The following is a 20,805-nucleotide window of genomic DNA, read 5'->3' as shown; positions in this document are numbered from 1 at the left end:
TGTTTTAATTATTTTAAATTCATTGACTTGCACTAATCCAATGTAATCTATAGTCTGAATTGTTCCAACAGAGCCCCAAAAAAATTCTTGAGTAGATGAAAACCACATTTAAAGACTGTGTTCAAGATTTTTCGACTTGGAAAAAGTTTGGGCAATTAGTAAGAATCATCTGTAAGGCAGGATCATGATTCTGCTCAAATCTTATGATATATAAAATAAAAAGCATATTGCACCTCTAAGTACAGGGATAAAGGAACAATATTATTATAAAGTGTAAAAGTCAGTACATTGATTAGTATTCTGAGATTTTTTTCTCATATGCAGAAACAAGTAGAAGAGCACAAATTTATACAGAAACTGCCTCTTTGTTCAAGAGAACTCTTTTTTCAAACCAAAAAGTTCCGAAGAGCTATACAGCTATAGCAAGCAACTTGAATGAAAATTGCCTGCCTAAAACATTCATCAATCCTCTTTTATCCAGAAGCATTCAAAGCAAATTTTATTATATAGCTAAAATAGTCTTCCATTATTATGCCCAAGGACCTTTGTTTTTGTCCTGAAAAGTAAAGAACCGCTCATTATTTTAATCCAGCATAATCCACTCCCAGTCAAGTACTGGAAGGCATAAATCAATCAGTGATAACAAGTCATCTCTTCCCAAGGGCAAGTCAGGATGACCCAAGAGAACCTCTTAACCAAGACCCCAGCAGTTAGACACCTGTATGACTGACAGCCACTCCTTCTTCCTCCTCTCCTTCCTTCTTGATGGAGTGAGCTTATGTTTGTCACATGAATACACAAAGAGTTACATCTGCAACTACAAACCTATTAAAAGAAAATTACTGGTTTTGCATGTACTGCATGATGTTTCTTACAGTCAAACCACCAGGATCAACAAATACATTATGTTCCCAGCACCCTTCCCTGCCGCTGAGGCCCACTGGCACATGAGGAATCAGATCCACACTACAATATTTTCTTAGTTTCCAAACTAAGGTGATTGCCTGCAAACTGCAAACAGCCACTGCCCTGGGCTAGACCCTGAACTGCCCCTGGGAATCATGTGGGAACATGCTGAAGCTGTCTAAAGGATGATTCTAACAATTTAAATCTACCAATGGTTATTTTAACAACCATAGCACTTGTTAAATTTACTAATACAGATTTAACCTCAGAAAACATTTGCGATGCTTTTGGCCATACATGTGCCAAATCGCGTACAATCACTCGTATGCAGAAGCAGGGAAGTTTTGGTCACAACAATAAATCACCATGACAATCAGCAAATGTGGGCAGCATATGATCCAGCGACACCACAAACACAACGTTGTTGTGGTGTTCTCTTATACACATAACAAATACATAAAGAGCTGATCATTTTACTTCTGCTTTAGAAACACTACTGCACTCTATTTATTAACAGGGCTTTGTTGCTCTATTGGCTTATAATTTTAACAAAACCTGTGGTTTGAGAGATCCTGAAACAAGCTTACAATTATGATGGCTGACTCAGTAGGCTGCAAATTTTCTTTCTGCTCTCATTAAGAGGAAAGGGCATACACAAAGTAAGACTAATGAGTAAAAAAAATGATATAAATTAGACATGACAATGCTGTTTCCATGCCAGAGTTTAATTTCTGTGAAAAGAAACCTGAGCTAATTTTGATAAACAAAATTAGGTGTCATGTATTTTAATTTAACCTTACAAAACCTTACCATGACTAAGACAGGCTACAGGTATTGTATCAATGGCAATTGTGTTATTTCTCATTTTAGTGGGACTTCCTACCAAATCTAGTGGGTATACAAAGAGAAGAATATAACAAAAATAGCAAATAGATGCACAGATATCTAAAGGCCAAAGACCAAGGCTAAAACCCATATGAGATCTACATAATTACACAGAGAGGTTTCCACAAACATATATATAATTAATATATAGTTACATATACATATATATAAAAATATAATTAATAATAGACAAGAACAAACAAACAAGAAAGCCCAACACAGTGATTTTAATACCTGCTCAGGAAATAGCCTGCTTGAAAATAAAATTGTGGTCTGTGTTAGTTTCATTCAAGTTATTTTCATTGACATGATACAAAATGCAGCTATTCATTCAGCCCATAGTTCTCTAAAGCATAGTGAGCTGAATCTGTGTCATCCCTGACAGCTAATTGCCCTACCCATCATTTGCAGCCTTCTGTCACAAGGAGACTGCAGCCTCCCCAGGTAACCTGCTCAGGGCTTACTCCTAGAGACTGTTTCTCATTGAGCAATTGTATTTTTATAGGCTTTTTAATTTAGACCTTTAACATATTTTCCCATTCAGAGTGACTACAATTTTCTGTCATTCCAACAATAATTTTTTTTTATTTCATCTCTGATTGAGACACCTGAGGAAGTGAAGAGAGGAAACAGTGTGTCTGTCAGGGCAGGAAAGTAGGGAAACAACTGCCTTTGAAGAATTAAAGCCAGCATGCATCCAGACAGCTGCCACATTACATAGAACAAACAGTAACACTGGAGAAGGGGTAACAGGAGCAGGTATCGTTTCAGTGGGAAAAACTTGAATGCTTTCATTCTGCAAATAGTAGTCATGGCTTGTTATTTCTTCTTAACATTAACAGAGAACATGCATGTACTGAAAACTGCCCACAAACCATCTGATGTATTGTTTGCTTTATCCTTTCTATTTTTTTCCACATTTATCCTGTTAAGTGTCCTAACCAGACTGTGTTTACATGTGTCCCTAAGCAAGCCACAACTGTTGCTAGCTACATATCATCTTTATAGTCTCATTATCTCTGGTTCTCTGAATTCTGTCTGGCTCACAAACTAACTTTTGTATTTAACACTTGCTTGTAATGAGCCTTCTGAAAGCCTTCTGATCAGTGTGCCCTGCATGCAAGATAGATGTTTAGCTCCTCAGTTATAGTGACTTGCATGTTAATCTTCACAACTAGTTATCTAGCATCAGCTTCAGTGTAGAGCCTTGGGTGTTGTCTGAAAAGTAAGATTTTAACAATCGCAGATATGCAGAAGCTGTCTCTTAAATTTTTTTTCTGTTATACATGAACAAAAGAACCACAGACCAATGTCTAGTGTGTTCTTTTGCAGTTCAGAATTTCCTTTAAATACTTTTCTGTTTACAATAATAAAGATACTGAATAATGAAGATACTGAATTAGAAAACTATCTGTCCAGTGGGGAAAAATGCTGTTCTGTTTCTTCTAAGGAATGCTGCCTCATTTATAATTTATATTTTGGACTGTATATATATAACATTGTAAATAAATGACAAATAAAATACTGGAGTGGATAAGAGCTATCATGGGCATTCTTTGCAATAAAAGAACTTTTTCTTTTAGAAAGAAGTGCTTGTTTTTAGTGCATGATTTTAATCTTCTAGAAACACTAGATTAAACCAGCTTTGAAACCTGCACATTGCCAGTTTTTCAAGTCAGTGTTCTTAGCAATTCTGGTAATGTCAGCACAATAGTGTCAGAACTGTTTCTTCAGTGTTTTGCACAAATACTCTTATCATCCTGACACTTCAATAGATTGCATCATCAAGGTACCACGAAGCTTTAGAAGTTTACCATTTTCCCTAAATAGTCCGTGGATCTGTTATCTAAACTATCTGCCAGAGATTAAAAGTTGCTCATTTCAGAGGTATAAAATACTGCTTGTTATTTCTGAGGGTGTATATCAGAGCCAGTTCATGGCTTCTTTCATAAGGAAGACTTACCAAAAGGGATGGCCTAGAGGCAGTGAAACTCCCGCCAACATTGATTTTTCATCCAGGATTCCTTTTATAAGAATTCCCTGAGTCCACACTTGGTAAATTTGAATCTGGGCTCTTTCAGTTTACAGAGTTAAGGGTGGGGGTTTCCCTAGTAATGTGCAGCATGATAGATGATCCTTCAAAAGTAGTTGATAGTCCTTTCGAGGAACATATGACAGTATTTTGAAGTAGAGTAGGCTTTGAAAAGAAACCAAACAGTAAGCACAGAAATTGGGTGAGAAGATCTCATCTATGTTAAGAAAGACAAGCAGCTGCACGTTGGTCTATCTGAACCTTTCAGCTGGCCTTCAGGCTTGCCTTAAGGTGGCCTGTGGTCTGCATAATGTCCCAAGGCCAGTGTAATAAGTTTTAAGGGAATTTCCAAAGATGAAAAAAGTAATTCCTGTGTTTGTTTCTACCTCGAGCCTAAAATAATCAGGAGTTGCAGCTGAAGGTTACTTCAGTTATTGAAGTTATCTTATTGAATGAAATACAACAACTCTGTCAAATTTTCTATTTTCTTTTTCTTTTTGTTCTTTTCCTGGTAAACATTCCTACTATACCTACTAAAAATACAAATAGTTGTAATAATATGAAGTGAATTGAGTCTACGTTGCATTTGGGTCCCTAATTCCATCAGATCAGGATATCTGGCATAGTGTTTTATGTGCTAAATAATAAGACAATGCTGTGTTGTTTTTAGTGCATTTATTCACTCCTTAAGTGATAGAAGTTATTAAGCATCTCTATACAATCTTTAGATGTTTAATAACAAAAATGTCTTGTGACAGTTTATCCGAGTCACAGAAATGTTTAAGTCTTACTTTCTAAAAGTGGGATTCCTGCAATACTTTCCTAGAAATACAATCAGAATAATACAGGAAGATAAAACTGTTGAAAAGCAAGGAGAATAAGCACAGCAAATAAGGAAATCCAGAAATAACAATAAGCCAATAGTTAAAAGAGATAGTTACGGAAGAGAAAACTAGCTATGGATATGGAGAAATTTGGGACCAAAAAGAAGACATTAAAAAAATCTGAAAAAAGAGACAAAAAAGAAAATTATTGATTTCCACTAGTAGCTCATACAAGCATGGAAGCTATTATCTTGTAATAGTTCATTTAGAAAGGTCACTGTAAGATCTAGTGATCAATATGTTGTTACATTATAAAGAAATTTCTTAAAGCTTTTCATGCCAGTAATTACAGTGGCAGTGAGCCATTCAAGGGATTCTACAAATTTAACAGTGTATGTATGTCTGAGCTGCAGTATCTGGGTCATTGCCAACATCTAAACTCTGCTTAATTTCCTAGATAGATGCTGCCTTTCACACTCATGTTCTAGAATTAGCCAGTCCAAAAACTGGACAGAGAAAGGGAATGATATGGGAATAATCTTCAGCTTGTCCCCACAGAATCTTCTTGTGTCTTTTGGCTCCACAGAGCATATTGTGAATTTACAATAATTATTCCTCAGTGAAGCCCTCAGTAAAAGGCACCCACAGGGAAACCTCCACCTCTCCCATCACACGATCCTTCTACAATAAATTGAAAAAAGAAAGCCTTTCTAAAAGGAGACTTGAAAACAAATTTACTTTGGGATATTAGTCTTCTTGTCAGAACTTCTCCCCAGTAACAATTCTTTCAGCAATCCATGTGCCAGAATGTTATGGCTAGATAATATTTGTTAAAGACGTATTGCTACCCTTGTATGAAATATTTATGTTATTCCCATAACATTCTCAATAAGTAGCAAATACATATTTTGTGGTCTCCATTGTTTCAGGACAAAATTTGAACCAAAGTCATGACAACATTTATAATGGACACAATGAGGCAATCATCGTGATCAGGGCAGGACCTTGTAGATACCTGTGTGTTTTCCTTCCCTTTGTAGCTATACAGATGGAAGAAACAGCTCAGTGGGTTTTTCTGCCCTTCATCTCAAATTTTTCTACTGTAGACAGAGCAGAATAAAGAAAACTGCCAGTTTAGGATTTTAAGCCTAAAATAGTACCGTTCCTGATGGTTGGAAGTATGGTTACCTTAAAATCATGGCTGCAGGTCACCTGAACTGCTTTTATAAAATGAAAATAACAAGAATTTCAGATACGTTTGTGCCATTTTACTCCTGTTATAGTTATTGATGCTCTGACTTTGCTGAGTTTGTTCCTTTAACATCTACATGCATTCTATCCATAAGCAGACAAATAGTCTCTATCCTGACATAATTCACACAGGATGATGAGTGGCATTAAATGTGGAGATGATGCTCTAGGTCCTTTAGACTTGTAGTGGCTAGAACAACCTCCTGTGACCCTCTCCAAGCTTACTAAGGCTGCATTATATATATATATATATATATATACATATGTATATATGCACACACACATATATATGGATCAAACTATCATACAATGATTTATATTGCTGATCATTCAGTCAGATAAAACAGTAATTTCCTACACCAAGCTGTATGCAAACCCAGAGCAGAACTTTCCATAAATAAATAAGCGCTTCTGGTTTAAGCCACAGTGTGTCATGGGGGAGGGAAAGGAAATAATATTATATCCTTTTTGCTGTTGAGTTACTATTATTAAAACTAGGCTTTTTATGTAGTTTCTCGGTATTCACATGGTGTAAGAACACCTACTATTGGTAGTATTTGATATATTGCATTCATTTATTTGAGGTTCTTTCACACTGATAATATATTTGCCTGTATCCAAACAGCAGACATAATATATGTTTTCTGAAATACTTGATAAGGATGACATAACTTAAAGAATAAGCTTTGAACAGTACTCCCTATTCTAAGTCATCTGTGTTTTCTTTATGGAAAAAAACATTATTTTTGAGTAGCTAGGTAATTTCCATGTTTAAAAAGCACAGAAATCAGTGTTTCATCTAATAGTATTTCTCAGTCCCTTCAATCTATTTAGTTTAACAGATGTACAGAGGCACACAGATGGAAACAACTCAATCTTTTTCAAGCTTGATGCTCAAGAAAATAATCAGGACAGCAAGCTGGTGACACTATGCCTCTTCTTCTTTGTAACTGAAACTATTGCAATGGTGATATGGGAAGAAAATGAGTATTTTTTTTTAGAAAACTATGGGTTTCATGTTGGTTATCTAATATCCAACCTATGTCATTCCCAGAAATCACTCCAGTTCAAGAGAAGAAGTGGCTGTCCTACTTAACAGAGCATCATGCTGCTTCTGCTGAAATTAATGGTTCATCCAAACTGCAGGTGCTGTTAGACCCTGAGCCTGGGTGCAGATGGAGGCTTGCATTCTGTTGTGGAATAAGGTGAGCTGCAACTCAATATAATTTTCTCTCTTCTTCTATATTTATTTCCTATACTTCAGTTTACACTGGAAGAAGAAACATCAGTAGGCAGGAAAGTCAGCGTGTGCTGTGCATCAGGGTAGCTGACCTGCAGGATCAGTTACAAACTGCTCGAGGCTGGTAGTCCAAATGAGGTCCAGGAGGAGATAGTAATGAATATAAAGTCAATAGAAGATAATCAATGATAATCAATGTTATTTCTGCAATTTCACCATACTTTTGTAAGGAGTGATAGGGTTCAAAATAAATCTCCGATGGTGCTCCTTGGTTTGATGAGCAGCCACCTGTACTGCCAGATGTACAGATCCTCAGGCTTTTCTACCTTTCAAGTCAGTATTCTGCAATCCAGTCACTCCGACCAGCAGTCAGGTAGCAAAGATTCAGCATGGCTCACTCAGGAATTTCAGCTGGGATTTGGACCCTACAGGACTTTCCTTGGGGGAACTTGTCACAGCGTGTTTGTGCTGACACAGGGCTTTAGAAACAAAGTAATTTATATTACTTTTGCAAGGTGAAAAGCCTTTAGGAAAAGTAATAAGTAAATAAATCCTCTTTGTGAGCAAATCCCGCCATTGAAAAGAAAGCAAACAAAAAATCATCCTGTTGTTTTGAACTGATATCAATGGCACATTTTTGATAACTTCTTTCTTTTCAAGCCTCCAGCTAGTTGCAGGATTTTTGATGTTTGTGATTTCCCCGATCTGAGGATTACTGACTTATCTATGTTGTGTTCCTGCCAAGCACCCTTATCCCAATCAACCCAATATTCAATATAGCTTTGAAGAGGTAATTTGTACCAGTACCGGTATCATTATTGTACCTTTCTATCTCACATTTTAAAGTCTTCCTTTATTGCTTTCTTTTATCTAATGCCTTGCTGTTGAGCAGACAGGCAACAAAACAAAGCCAAACACATTAGTCATTGAAAGTACCTCCCTCACCCCTCATCAGAATCTGTTTTGTTTCTTCTGCAGCTGTATATTACACAAAGACACATTCATGAAATCACACACAACTTTGGTTATTTTGAAGGCACGGGGAAAACAAGCAACAGGAGAAAAACAAGTAGAAAATCCAGAAGTAGAAATATTGTCTTTAATTGATTTCATACTGAAATAAAATTATATTCTTCAAGAAAATGCCCAGGATGTCTAAATTGAATAATTGGGAAGTGATATGAGATGCAATGGAAACAAGTACTTTTTGTTTTAATAATTCTTATGAAAATGCTTACATGCAGTTTAACCTACTGTGACACTTACTGTGTTAGTAGACAAACACACTGTTGAAATTAGTAGATATAAATCATTGTGACTTGTAAACACAATGGAAAATTGCAGTTTTAGTGTGTAAGTTGGGACATGTTCTTAAATATAGACTCTTATTTTTCTAGAGGTGAAAAAGAAAGGTGGCAGAGAATAAGAAAAATTATTTATTTGGTTTGAACGGAAACAGTAATAATTCAGACTTGCTAGAAAAAATTAACATTTCCACATCTTTAAGTTTATTCTACAGAAGAAAATCCCTTCATTTGAGCATGGCTTAACGTTTCTAGTCTTTGGAGTAAACTCTTTAAAAAGCATTGCAATATTTTCTTTCTTTTTTCAGTGTCAACTGAAACAAAGTCAGGATTAGTGCTCTGTGGATTTTCTGAAATAAGTGAATCTCATATATAAATAAAAGTTTTGGATCCAGTTCTACTCAAAATGGATATAAATTTGTTTTTTGCCCGGGGTTTATGTAGTACCATGCACAATGACTACAACAAAATTCAGGCTCAGATTTTGAATGGAATCTCAGGCACATGTCCCTTGTGTTAATTATTCCAATTGAAGCTATCCAGATTAAATAAATAGACATCATTTTATATTCTGCATAATAATTAATACACAGATTTGAATTATCCTAAGAATCTGGGCCTTGAAAAGTCAGAATTAAATTGAACATCCTGCCTAAAATCTAACAGTTATGGAATACCTTACATTCCTTAGTGTACCATATTACAAATACAAACACAATTAGCAACAATACAGGTATTAACAAGATCACAACCCAGTAGCAATATATTGATACTCCATTATCATATTTCTTCTGAAGAACTGAGGAAGAAAGACTTGTTACTGTCTGGAAAAACAACACAAAACATAAGAGCTCCCAGGAAAGCGTTGTTAAGGAATCATTGCTCTTACGCGGTTATGTCGCAAGCGAGCACACAGATAACAACAGCACTAATTAAAAAAACTATTGAGCAGGTCTCAAAGCATAAGCATGCTGCGTAAACCCTGGTTAGGCAAAATCCCAAGTCACACCTGTTTTCTTTCGTTCCATATTTTCATCCTGGATGGAAACAAAATCAGTGCTCCCTCTCAGTTCTCCTGATAGGACCTCCAGGAATCAGGTATTCCAAGCTCAACAGAGGCAATGAGAAAGCATGAGGGTCTAGGATTGTTGTAAGCAACTTCGGAGGGCAACCACAACAGGAAGTTCACATCTATCTTTTCAAGCATCATAGGAATAATTTTAAAACTTCTCTAACAGTAAGCTAAGATTCACAAGTCTGTATCGCTTTAGTCTTAGGGGAAGTTCCAATGGCTCGGGTTCTGCAAGCAGCACTGTTATTAACAGCTGCTTGTTCTCCTCATTTTGTGAAGAAAGCTAGAGATCACTATTAATACCCTTGTGAATTTGTTTTAAGTATAGTACAACTAACTAGTTACAAAATAAAAAGTTACAAAAATGAAGAGAGAGAAAAACCCTAAAATATAGTGTCTGGGTAATGTTATTCTCATGGAATCAGGCTATATGGTGGGAATGGGCCTATAAATACTAATAGAAAGAAATAAAACAATAGATAAATAAATATAATGTGTAAATAAGTATAGTATATGTCAATAAATTGGAAAGAGTAGCTTGGAAACAGCACACAAACTGTTTCCAAAATCAAGGAGAACTGATCTAAAGCTTGGAGGCAATGAAGTCGAAGAGAGGTTAATCTGATCATGCAGCAATCCTTATGACCTCTTTATGTTGATAGGATCATTCCTCTTAAGGGGAATTAAAACTTATGAAGGAATAAATATGCTAAATTGTGCTGAGATGAAAATGCTTATCAAATTATATATTGCTGAGAATAGCTGTGCTGCGAAGGCTGCCCATGAGACAGCACTTGCCATCACTGCATCACTACCTGTTTCTGAAGGCAAGGTGCTGATTTTGAATAACCTGTTTCTGCAGGAATCTATTGATTTGCCCAGTATTGCTTCATTACTTCAGCAGTCTTCTCTCTTCTCCAACATTTAGCAGAACACCACAAGGAACCTATGTTTTACATTTGCTTCAACTAAAAATAATGCTAATGAAATATCAACCAGCTTCCATTCATGACTAATGAAGGGTCTAATTTTGGCAGACTGAAATGAGTAAGTGCTATTATATTTTTTGAATCACAGTTCATTCAGAGACCTGGGTGTTTCAAGAAAAAATTGAGCAAAGATGTCTATCATTTAACATTTTGAAAGAAATCAAACAAACCCAGAATTTCTGACACAGATTGTAAACACAATATTGTGTGTAGTGTGTATAAACACTGAAATAAGGTTAAAAAGCGCAATCAGCTTTCATACTTTGAATCATCTGGAAGTCAAAAGACATCTTTACAAGGACAGCAAATGGACTGAATAAAAGGGAAAATAGATTTAATAAAAATTCCTAAGAAAATATTTTTCTTTAATTACAAAGCATTACTGTTAACAACATTCACTTCAAGCTTTTACCTCATTGCAATTTTGTCTTCCTTTGGACATAAGTAATCAAATTGCCTCAGCATAATTTAATTCTTTTGGGCGTAATAAGCTTAATGCTTTACATAGTAGTGCTAAACCTAACAACTGTACAGAGTCCTGTAAATGCAAAGAGCAATTCGTCATTGCATAAACCACTGTGCTCAATTACCCCAGTTTAGACAGAGCCATAAACTACTTCAAGCAAGATTTCAGAGGTGTCAGCACCTGGCACAACACAAAACTATTTGTGCAAGAGAACTTTCCAGCCACTAAAGATGTATTTACAAGGCATGGATGCATTTTTTTTTTTTCATTTTGCAAGACTCCACATTGTAGCACAGTATGCACTGCACTCTACGCACACTAAATGCACAGATACAGTTTCAGAAATATTTTAATTAAAATGAGTTATCAATTACTTGAAAATAATTGCCCTCAAATATTTCCTTACTCTCTTCCCAGCTGTGAAAATTGCTGAGTAAAAATGTTTTCTGGGAGCGAGATGGGGGAAGGAAGACACCTCGTAGACTCTTTTTATTGTAATGCTGAAAGCTATGTCTGTAGTTGGTATGTGATATATAATAAGACAAAGTATCAGTAGGTCTGATTATCTTTTTTTTTAAAACCTGAGGTGACTTCTGAGTATATAGACAAATCTCCTATGGAAAAGCAGCCAACCTTCTATTTATAATATAGAAAAATATTTAATATAAAATATATTTTTAAAGTCTTGTTTAACCATAAGCATCAATATTTGCATTGATATAATATAATTAGCTATTTCTTTTGGAGTATAGCTACTATTATTAAGATACATTCACAATATCTTTTATATCCAAACTCGTTTTCCTAAATGGTTTTCCTAAATTTCCTCAAATTGAGAGTCCCCTCTTGTCTCCTACTTTAAAAGATCAGTTATGGCAGAACTATTTAAAATATCAATTGAAAAAAAACTTGCTTCTTATGCTGGCTGTAGACATAGTATTTGGATTATTTGAAACAAAGGTAAAATATGTATTCCAGTTCACCTTCTGTGGTATTTGCTGTTGGATTTTGTTTTTTAATTAAAAAATGCCTTCAAAACCAAACCAAAACAAACAAAAAAACCCCAAAACAAACAAACAAAAAAAGCTCTCTTTCTTTGTTTTATGCAAGAGAAAATACCAGAGTTCTGAACAGACCTCAGCATTTCAAGACTTGGTACCATGATGTATTCACATAATTTTGTGTGTGTGAATTATTATGCAGAAATGTGAAACTCATTTGTATGTTTTTCATAGTTATGCAACTTGCTGAACTGACATTTGAAAAATACATGTGGCTCATATTGTCTTCAGTTTTGGGGAAAACTTCTGGATTCCCACAACTCACAAAAGAAGAAACCTTTTGATTTGGCTAGGTAGTATGACCAGCTTCAACCACTTGCCATCTCCAAGCAAGACACCAGTTGTGTCTCCTCTGTTGCTTTTACAATAATTGGGCACTAAATTTAACATACACAGGAAATATTAAGCTTCAAGGTGCTTCCAGGGAGAGAAACAGAAATGGATCCCTCTTTTTATACACTTGGGGAGATACTGAATGAAGGCATCATCCAAAATATAGTCCTAGGAATGCTGTAAGGGTGTAAGGATAATGTCACACATAAGGGTGTCAGCTTTCTTGAGGATTAAGGCAAAAGAAGCAAAGGCTTGTACCATAATGAAAAATTGCCTCTTCTTCAGAGAGACACTGTCCCACTTTAGTAGTCATGATAACACTTCTGTGTTTCATGTACATGGTTCTTTATGTCAAGCAAGTGCTTCTCGTTATTCTAGGACTTCAGTTTTCTTAACTGCTTTACTTAGAAAGAAGAGTGAAAAATTTTTTGTTAAAAATGGGACTATAAATAATAATTCCTGTATTCAGCTTGGTACATATGCTCATTCTATCATTTTTACCAAAACAAGGGAAACCAAACAAAGATTTGGTGAAAAAAATGAAAAGAGGAAGAATAGTGAGGTAAAGTGTTTCCTGGACTTCATCAGACTTCTTTATTCTCCGAATTTCTATGTCTTTTTCACACAGAATCTATAGCGCAGAAACACACTGACAGTGCTGACAAGTCAACTCTGTTCAGGTTTACTTCCCTTTTCCCTTTAACATAATAAAAATGGTAACAAGAGCAGCAAAGATGTTGCAGTCTTCTATCTTCACAAGAAATTGAACCAGTATTTGGTGTGTAAAAAATAAAAAGTTGACAGTGCACTTTTAAATTATAGTAGTAGTTTTTTCTTAAAACTGACTTTGAAAAGACCTGTACTATTTCTTCACAAGTGGTTCATGAAGGCCTTTTTTTGTTTGTTTTAATTTTTTTGGTGCAGCACGATGAAAAGGCTATTTAGAAAAATGGGCAAAGATGGAAAATTAAGATCCAAACCTGAGATTCAAACACTCTCAGGATTTGCACACGTTCAAATCCAGACATGAAAACATCTGTATGTCTACTGCCTCTGACCTAAAAACTCACACCAAAAAACCTGGTGGGCCTTTTTGCTAAGGCCTGTCTGTATTTAATAATCTTTATTATAGGTTTGAGAATCTAAATTATTAACCTCTTTTCTTTGCAGGAGATCTTTCTGAAGTTGTGAATGTAAACAGTACCTCCATTCAGGAATACTGATTATATACACACTTACCTCTGAGAAAAAAAAGAAACATAATAAAAAAACCCAACACCCCCACGTGGACTTACACTCTTAGATGGGGATGGATTTCAAAATACTCTCAGGAGTTTCTCCAGCAGATGAAATGCCTCAGTGAGTGTGTCATTTAGCTTGTCCATCATGCCTGGGAATATGTAAAACAGAAAATATTATTTCTTTAGCCACTACCCAGGAACATTCTGTATTTTCGGTAGAAATACGAAGAGCAGGTAAATTCTCTCTTCTCATCTGTGTCTAAAACACATGGATGTAGTTGCCCTGCAGGGCTGGGAGGGAAAAGATTTGACAGCTGTAACCATCCCATTAACACTGAGGAAGCTGGACCCTAAAGCAGAAGAGTCAGCATATAAACTAAAGGAATTTTATTTGATCATTTTATTTAGAAACAGAAAGGGCTGATTATAGATTAGATTATCCAACTCTTTGTTAATGCATTGCATCAGATAAAAAATAAGATATCTATAATAACTCTAAATACATTTACAACAGGAAGAGTCTCCTGTAAAATTAATTGAAATGCAGATGAAAATGAACAATAGTAGTTTTGGCAACCTCTACCCTTATCCTTATTTTAGGGATTATTCAATGATTTACCCAACACAGGTGTGTATGTACATCACATATAGGATTTCTGTATGGGCTTTTCACTAAATGAATACTGTCAAATATGATATTCAGGCCTTTATTCCATCCTTCTGTGTTGTTCCTGTGATTGGAACAATGGGAGGGATGGCCAGCTCCCCAACATCTTGCTGTAATCATCACTTCTCAAGAGAAAGCAGCTCCCTGCAATTCAGAAGTATTCACTCCTCAGGTGCTTTCCCACAAAATCCTTCAGATGGGAGGCTTAAAGTAAGCCCTTAAAGGGATCAGATTGTCCTCCTGGGGAGTAGTTGCTTTTGTGTTCTCTTCTTTTTCTGAGAAAAGGATCAGCAAAACATCTGCTGTAGGATATGAAGTAGTTAGAAAAAGAGGCTTTTGAAAGGCCTAAAGAAGAATGAGGGAGAAGATGAATCCCAGAAAATTGATAAGCAGTATTAATATCCTACTTGATTGTAGTTTTGTAAACTACAAAATATACTTCTGTCATATCTACCATTATTACATACAAAAATATAATCAATTGTAGCTTACTGCAAAGGAGATAGTAAAAATTCTAGCATTTACAGTTGTTTGAGAAACCTTGAGCCCTCTTTCTTCTGTAATTCTGGAGAGATCAGAATAAACATAGAGTGCTATGGAATAAGATTGCCCATGATCATGTGATTGAGAGCAGTATTGTAATAGGTATATACAAATGCAGCAAAACACTACTGATATCTTCTCCTGCACTATAGAGTTTGTCCTCTAGACTCAGTAGTGCATAGTATTTTTCACTAAGCAGTCCTATCTTCATATTTTTCAGTTCTATGACTTATAATGTGTAGGACAGCCCTCAAGATGTCAGCTGTAAGACACCTTGGCTATGGAAATTGGAATTTGAAACTGTGCTGTAGCTTTATGCATTTTTCATCTCCTGAGATAAAACGTCGAAGGGCCAAGAAAGTAATTTCCATGAACTACACCTACACTATCATATGGGTTTAAGTAATATCTGGGAAAAAAAAAAAACAATAAAGGAACCTTGTTTAGGGTGTAAAAGCAGTTGTTGAAATGTAGGTCTCATAGATTATGGAAGCAACACTGTGGCTCTGCAGCAAATTCTCAGTTCCACAGTTGCCTACTCCTAGTAAGGTTTGGTCGTTCAGCCTTAGAAATTCCAGGAAAAATACATGAGAACGGGATTGAGAATTTTTTGAAAGTTTTGTGACAGTAGTCACTGGTGCCTTGAGTGTTTCCAGTAACAACTGCCCTGAGGTAACAGCACAATCAGCAGCTATGAAGTCCAAAAATTAGAAATTAGTTTGGCATAGAAATCAATAATTTTGAGGAAAGGAGCCAGCTGAAGAGTACTTCATGCATCTGGCATCTGGTGAATAGCTGCTCTGTACAGCATGGAAGGATATTGTAGGAAAATATTTGAAACAAACTGGAAACAAGTAGCTTAAAACAAGCCTCTGGGGACTGGGAAAGATTTTGTGTTGATAACAATATGGAAAAGATAAAACATGAACCTCCTGGGAAAAGGGTGAACCGCAAAATAGGCATGACTTGTCATGTGACTGAAGTATATATGACTGAATATACACCCTAAGTATCATTTTCCAAAACCTTAGTTTACAGAGAAGATAAAGGCATTTTTCTTAGAAATGAAAACAACTGAGATTATTAATATATAATTTATTATATGATGAATTAAAAAAAATTTCTTTTTAATTTTCTAGAAATACTAATATTAATCTGTCAGTTCTTAAAATAGGCCATTTTCAGTGTGAGTGAGAAACATGGAACTGGGATCTACAATATTAAAGCAGCTCTGAATAATGATTTAATACAGGGCTTAGTCTAGTGTTAGATGAAAGAAGGCTGTGAATAAACTAATGTTCTTTAAACCCTAGTGGGATTAAGGCAGCAACATGATGCAATTTGATTATTCTTTCCAATAAGAAGCTGAAAGCATTTGGTTTCCACTGCCATAAAGAATCACTCTTTTCTAAGCATTTTTTATTTTGATGGGATATCCAATATAACATTATGTGGATCAGCTTAAAGGCAGTTATGTTTGATTATTTTCCTCTCTTTGTTTATTATGTTCCTACTGTTATTTTAAATAAAAGGATCTCTGCAATTCTGAGGCAAACAGATTCAAAAGCTATAATTAACAAACTCTAGACATGGGCGACTCTGAATGTATACAAATACAAAAGAAGTCTTGGGCCAAATCTGAGCATGATGAGTAAATTATTCTAAGAACCATCACTGAAGTGTCATCAGCAATGCCAGGAGCAAATTATAAATTGGAAACATGACTTTATATCTTCCCAACTGCAGGCACTGAAAATTTGCCCAGCCTGACTTTTAATTGTGAGCTCTTAAATCTCTGTTAGAGAACCTTTGACCTCAGCCACGAGACTAGGCCCATAATTCCCTTTTGTAAGTCCTGTGGCCATACTGGGTTTGGGTTGCTTCTGCCACCACACGGTAAGAGGTGCAGCATCTGCTAAATGAGTCTGCAAGGCTCCTTTGACCTCTAGCAGGAGCAAGTTCTCTACCCTCCTTCATTCCAGCTCTTTCTTCAGCTCAGCCTCTGATTTTAATGTTAGTCTTTTAACCAAATGGTCACCCATTTTCTTGAGCTCATCGTGAAAATGTCTGCTTCATTCATCAGTGGGCTGTGAGCATTAGCACATCAATATTGCCCTGGATAGGTGCTAGTATTCATCTTGGAAGTCCACCTATCTGCCCAAAAGAGAATGTGTTTTTGCCAGATTACAAATCAGTGGTTTCACATAGACAAGAACCAAAAAAAAATCAAAACAGAACGACGGTGTGGGAGGTAGTCTTATTCAGACATTCCCCAAATCCACAGCTTCTGTAAAGGCTGAAGGAACTCCAAGATCTCCCTGAAGTGCAAACTTTTTCTAGTGGTGAAGAAATAAGGAATTTTGCCTTGGGACATTGCAGTATAAAGGGCCAGGTCAAAAGATTCAGAGAGCAGAGCTTTTTGCTACCTTCAAGTTGTCAGGTTTAGTTTGTGCTAAAAGGCACTGTGGTCCCTGCTGAAAGGTAAGAAGCTGTTTAGACTTCACAGAGAAAAGAAAATACCCTTCACTGAGGTTTATGAGATATTTCCTGCAGTTCGAATCCTTCACAGTCCAGAAACCTCGTTTACTTGCCCTAGCTCCCAGGCAAGCTCCTTGTGCTGGGAACTCCATTGGCTTCCTGAGGGGGAAAGTGAGACCTCTCCCTTCATGTTCTGGAAGCCTACCTAAGTGTTGAGGGAATTCTTCCTTCACCTCTCCAATTACTCACAGTTTTTCCAGACTTGGTAAGTAAGAGCAGCATTTATCTCTAAAATTTCCTTCTTTAAAACAGTGTTTACAAAAACAATTTTGGGGGGAAGTGTGGTTATTATTGTTACTTTAAAATTTATATTTGAGTGGATGTATAGTGAGCAGAAAATTAGTCTTTTAAGGCAGATTTGCATTCAGTGACACCATATTGACACTGAGGTCTGCTATATTGTAGCAAAACACTTTTGTTTTGGTGTTAACATTTCAATTTTACATTCTTGGTAGGCTCTAAAATGTCTCTAAAAGGGTGGCTGACACCACCACCCCTCCTTTCCTTTTTATGCACCCCTGCCACTGCACAGTGTGTGTTTGGCTGGATATATTTCAGACCAAAGCAACCTAGTAATGCTTTAAGTGTTACTATTGTGTTCTGCTCATCCCTCTAATTTACACAGGGGTTGTTTCCTTGCCATTTTTGACAGTTAAATACTTAGGCATTTAGCCCAGAAGTGAAAATTTCTTAGCATTTATACCACAGAGAAATTAAACCACTTGTTAGACAAGACCTTTCTGTATTTGTTAATCAGATAAAACAATGGAAATCCAACCACAACTGAAGAGCCACGTTTTTATTCTAGTACCAGGTATTCACTGATATAACCAAATAGTGAAATATAGAACTGAAACTACATCAATTGCTTCTGAAGGTGACAAAATCTTCAGTGTAATTTCTCCTCCCACTATATTTTTCTGTAGTCCTCTGTTTTAAGAGGCTTTTTGTCTCCACACAGAGACACTAATGAATCATTTTCCTTCACAGCCAGCCCCATAAAAAAAAAGGGGGGGGAAATATTTTAAAATTGAATAACTGGAGTGTTAGCCTTCATGTTGCCATGGTTTAACCCCAGCCAGCAACTGACTACCGTGCAGCTGTTTGCTCAGCAGCCCCCACCCATCGTGGGATGGGAAGGAGAATCAGAAAAAGGTAATACCAGTGGTTTGAGATAAGAACAGTTTAATAATTGAAATAAAATAAAATATAATAAGAATACAATAATAGTAATAGTAATAATAGTAATGGAAAGGGAGACAACAATTAGAGAGAAATAAAACCCAAGGTAGAAAAGAGATGCACAATACAATTTCTCATCGCTTGCTGACCAATGCCCAGCTCATCCCTGAGCAGCTATCAGCCCCTCTCAGTCAACTCCCCCCAGTTTATATACTGGGAATGGTGTTCTACGGTATGGAACATCCCTTTGACTGGTTCGAGCCAGCTGTCCTGGCTATGGTCCCTCCCAGCTTCTTGTGCACCTGCTTAACACAGAGCATGACACTGAAAGGCCTTGACTAAGGGCAAGCACTACTTAGCAACAACTAAATATGAGTGTGTTATCAGTTTTATCCTCATCCCTAATGAAAAAAGTACAACACAGTAGTACCAGTTACTTGGAAGAAAATTAACTCTATCCCAGCTGAAACCAGGACTAGTTTGTACAAACAAGGAAACATGACTTCTTGAAATGTCACCAGTGACAAAAGTTCTATAAAGGGCTTTGAATCAGGTCACAGTTACATACAGACACAGTGTACGTTGTGCTGATCAGACTGTCAGTTCCCTATCCAAGGGAGCCTCCCTCTAAAGAGCATCTGATCACTTCCATGCAAGAGCAATCCCATTGAGGTAAGTGGAATATATGATTGTCAAGCTTAGCTCAGTTTATTAAAATGTCAGAGAACAGGGTAACACCCACTTTCACTCCATGACTGCTTTCTTCAAGCATCTCAAATCAAAAGCAAGCTTTTAGTGCTGGCTAATATCAAGAAAACATATAGGATACGCCTATAAACTGTGCAAAGTTGAGCTCCATTTCTAACTGTGAAAAGAGAAAGAAGTCCAAAGAATAGTAGTTAGAGAAAATCATGGAACACCACCACTGAGGAAAGTTATAACCCATGATTAAATACTATTTCTTAGAGTCACAGCTGAATACTTCAGTCTTTGAATACCATGCTGCTTATCAAACATAATGCATATTTCTGCTTTTCATAGTAGGAAGTAGCCAAAGGAAAAAATCAGTCTAGAAGGAGATAAAACATCTGTTACATTAACTACTTCGCTGTGGGAATATATTTTCACATGTTTTAAAGAACCAGCCAAGGTATAAGGAGCACATATATAATATACCATATTCTCTATGATCTAGAATGCATTTTAATTTTAATAATTAAGAAGTGAATTTGAGCTCTTCTATGGACAAGTGAGCATACTATATGTAACATTGATTTTAAAAACTTCTATAAATGAGTAAAGGACTCTTTTCAGACACTCTATTTTTCTCTCTCTTCTTGTTAAAGAAGTGTAACTTTTTCCCATGTTGCAGAACATCATCATGATATTGGGGAAAATTTATTTTCAATTGTGTTTTCTATGATATATTTAGCATGGAGAGCATGTACACCTGAGGCATTCGGGATGGGAGGGATTGTGAAGATCTGTGAAATTTCTGTTAAGTGTGTAAGGGTGAAGAAACAGCATGAGGGGATGAGTACTTATTTATTTGGTGTGATGTATGAGGCAAATATTGCAGTATTATCCCTCTGGTCTTGATAATTGCAGTGGAGTTGCTTGGGGTACCTAACAAAGCAGATGAAATGCTGGCCTTAGGGTTTGCTGATCAATAGTTATACACAGAAAAGTTTATAATATGCTAGGAACAAGCACACTACTTATTTTTTTTTTGAAAATTCACACAGGCTTGGTCACACAAAGAGCTTGAAGGGGGCCACTTAAATACGAGGATGGATTTCATAGAGATCTGCTTTTGTACCTTTTAAGGTTAGAAAAGGTACAGACACAGCAGAAGAGTGGATTTATACACGACTGACTATTACTGGCTGAGACTATCACAATCTGCTGTAGGCCTATTGCTGTTGTCTCTATTCAGGGCCGCAGAGAAGTATTTTACCCTTAGAGATGGCTAGGAAATGGTTAAGCATCTTCTGGTGTGGTTTTTTTGGCAGGAAGATAAAGGTCTTAAAAAAAATTTAAGTTTTTCCTGTCTTTCTTTTCAGTTTCACTATGCAAGAAGATTTTTATACGCCTTTTGATTAAATAAAATTTGGTTAAAATAAATAGCTCAACAGCTCTTTAACACTTTAAATATCTACAGTGAATAAAGAATTCCAGAAAATTTAGACCGATTTTCTTAGACTATAACCACTTCAGAGAAGCAAATCTCTTCCTCTCCTCATTACCAGCCTGGTTATATCTGGTGCTTTC

At 36.2% G+C, this 20,805-nt stretch overlaps 1 long non-coding RNA gene across 7 annotated transcripts in view; it reads left to right on the top strand.

Moving 5' to 3' along the window:
- The first annotated feature begins 6,955 nt into the window (after positions 1-6,955).
- Positions 6,956-20,805, top strand: part of LOC108445455 — a 118,223-nt gene continuing 104,373 nt past the window's right edge. For all 7 annotated transcript variants that reach the window (XR_001860320.1, XR_001860316.1, XR_001860315.1 and 4 more), the window contains exon 1: positions 6,956-7,103. This is a non-coding gene — a long non-coding RNA (uncharacterized LOC108445455). The remainder of the gene's footprint in view (positions 7,104-20,805) is intronic.

Source organism: Corvus brachyrhynchos, unplaced genomic scaffold, assembly GCF_000691975.1.
Source record: "Corvus brachyrhynchos isolate BGI_N302 unplaced genomic scaffold, ASM69197v1 scaffold142, whole genome shotgun sequence".
Lineage (NCBI taxonomy): Eukaryota > Metazoa > Chordata > Aves > Passeriformes > Corvidae > Corvus > Corvus brachyrhynchos.
Note: the sequence above shows the minus strand (reverse complement) of the source record. Positions and strands in the feature narration are given on the sequence as shown.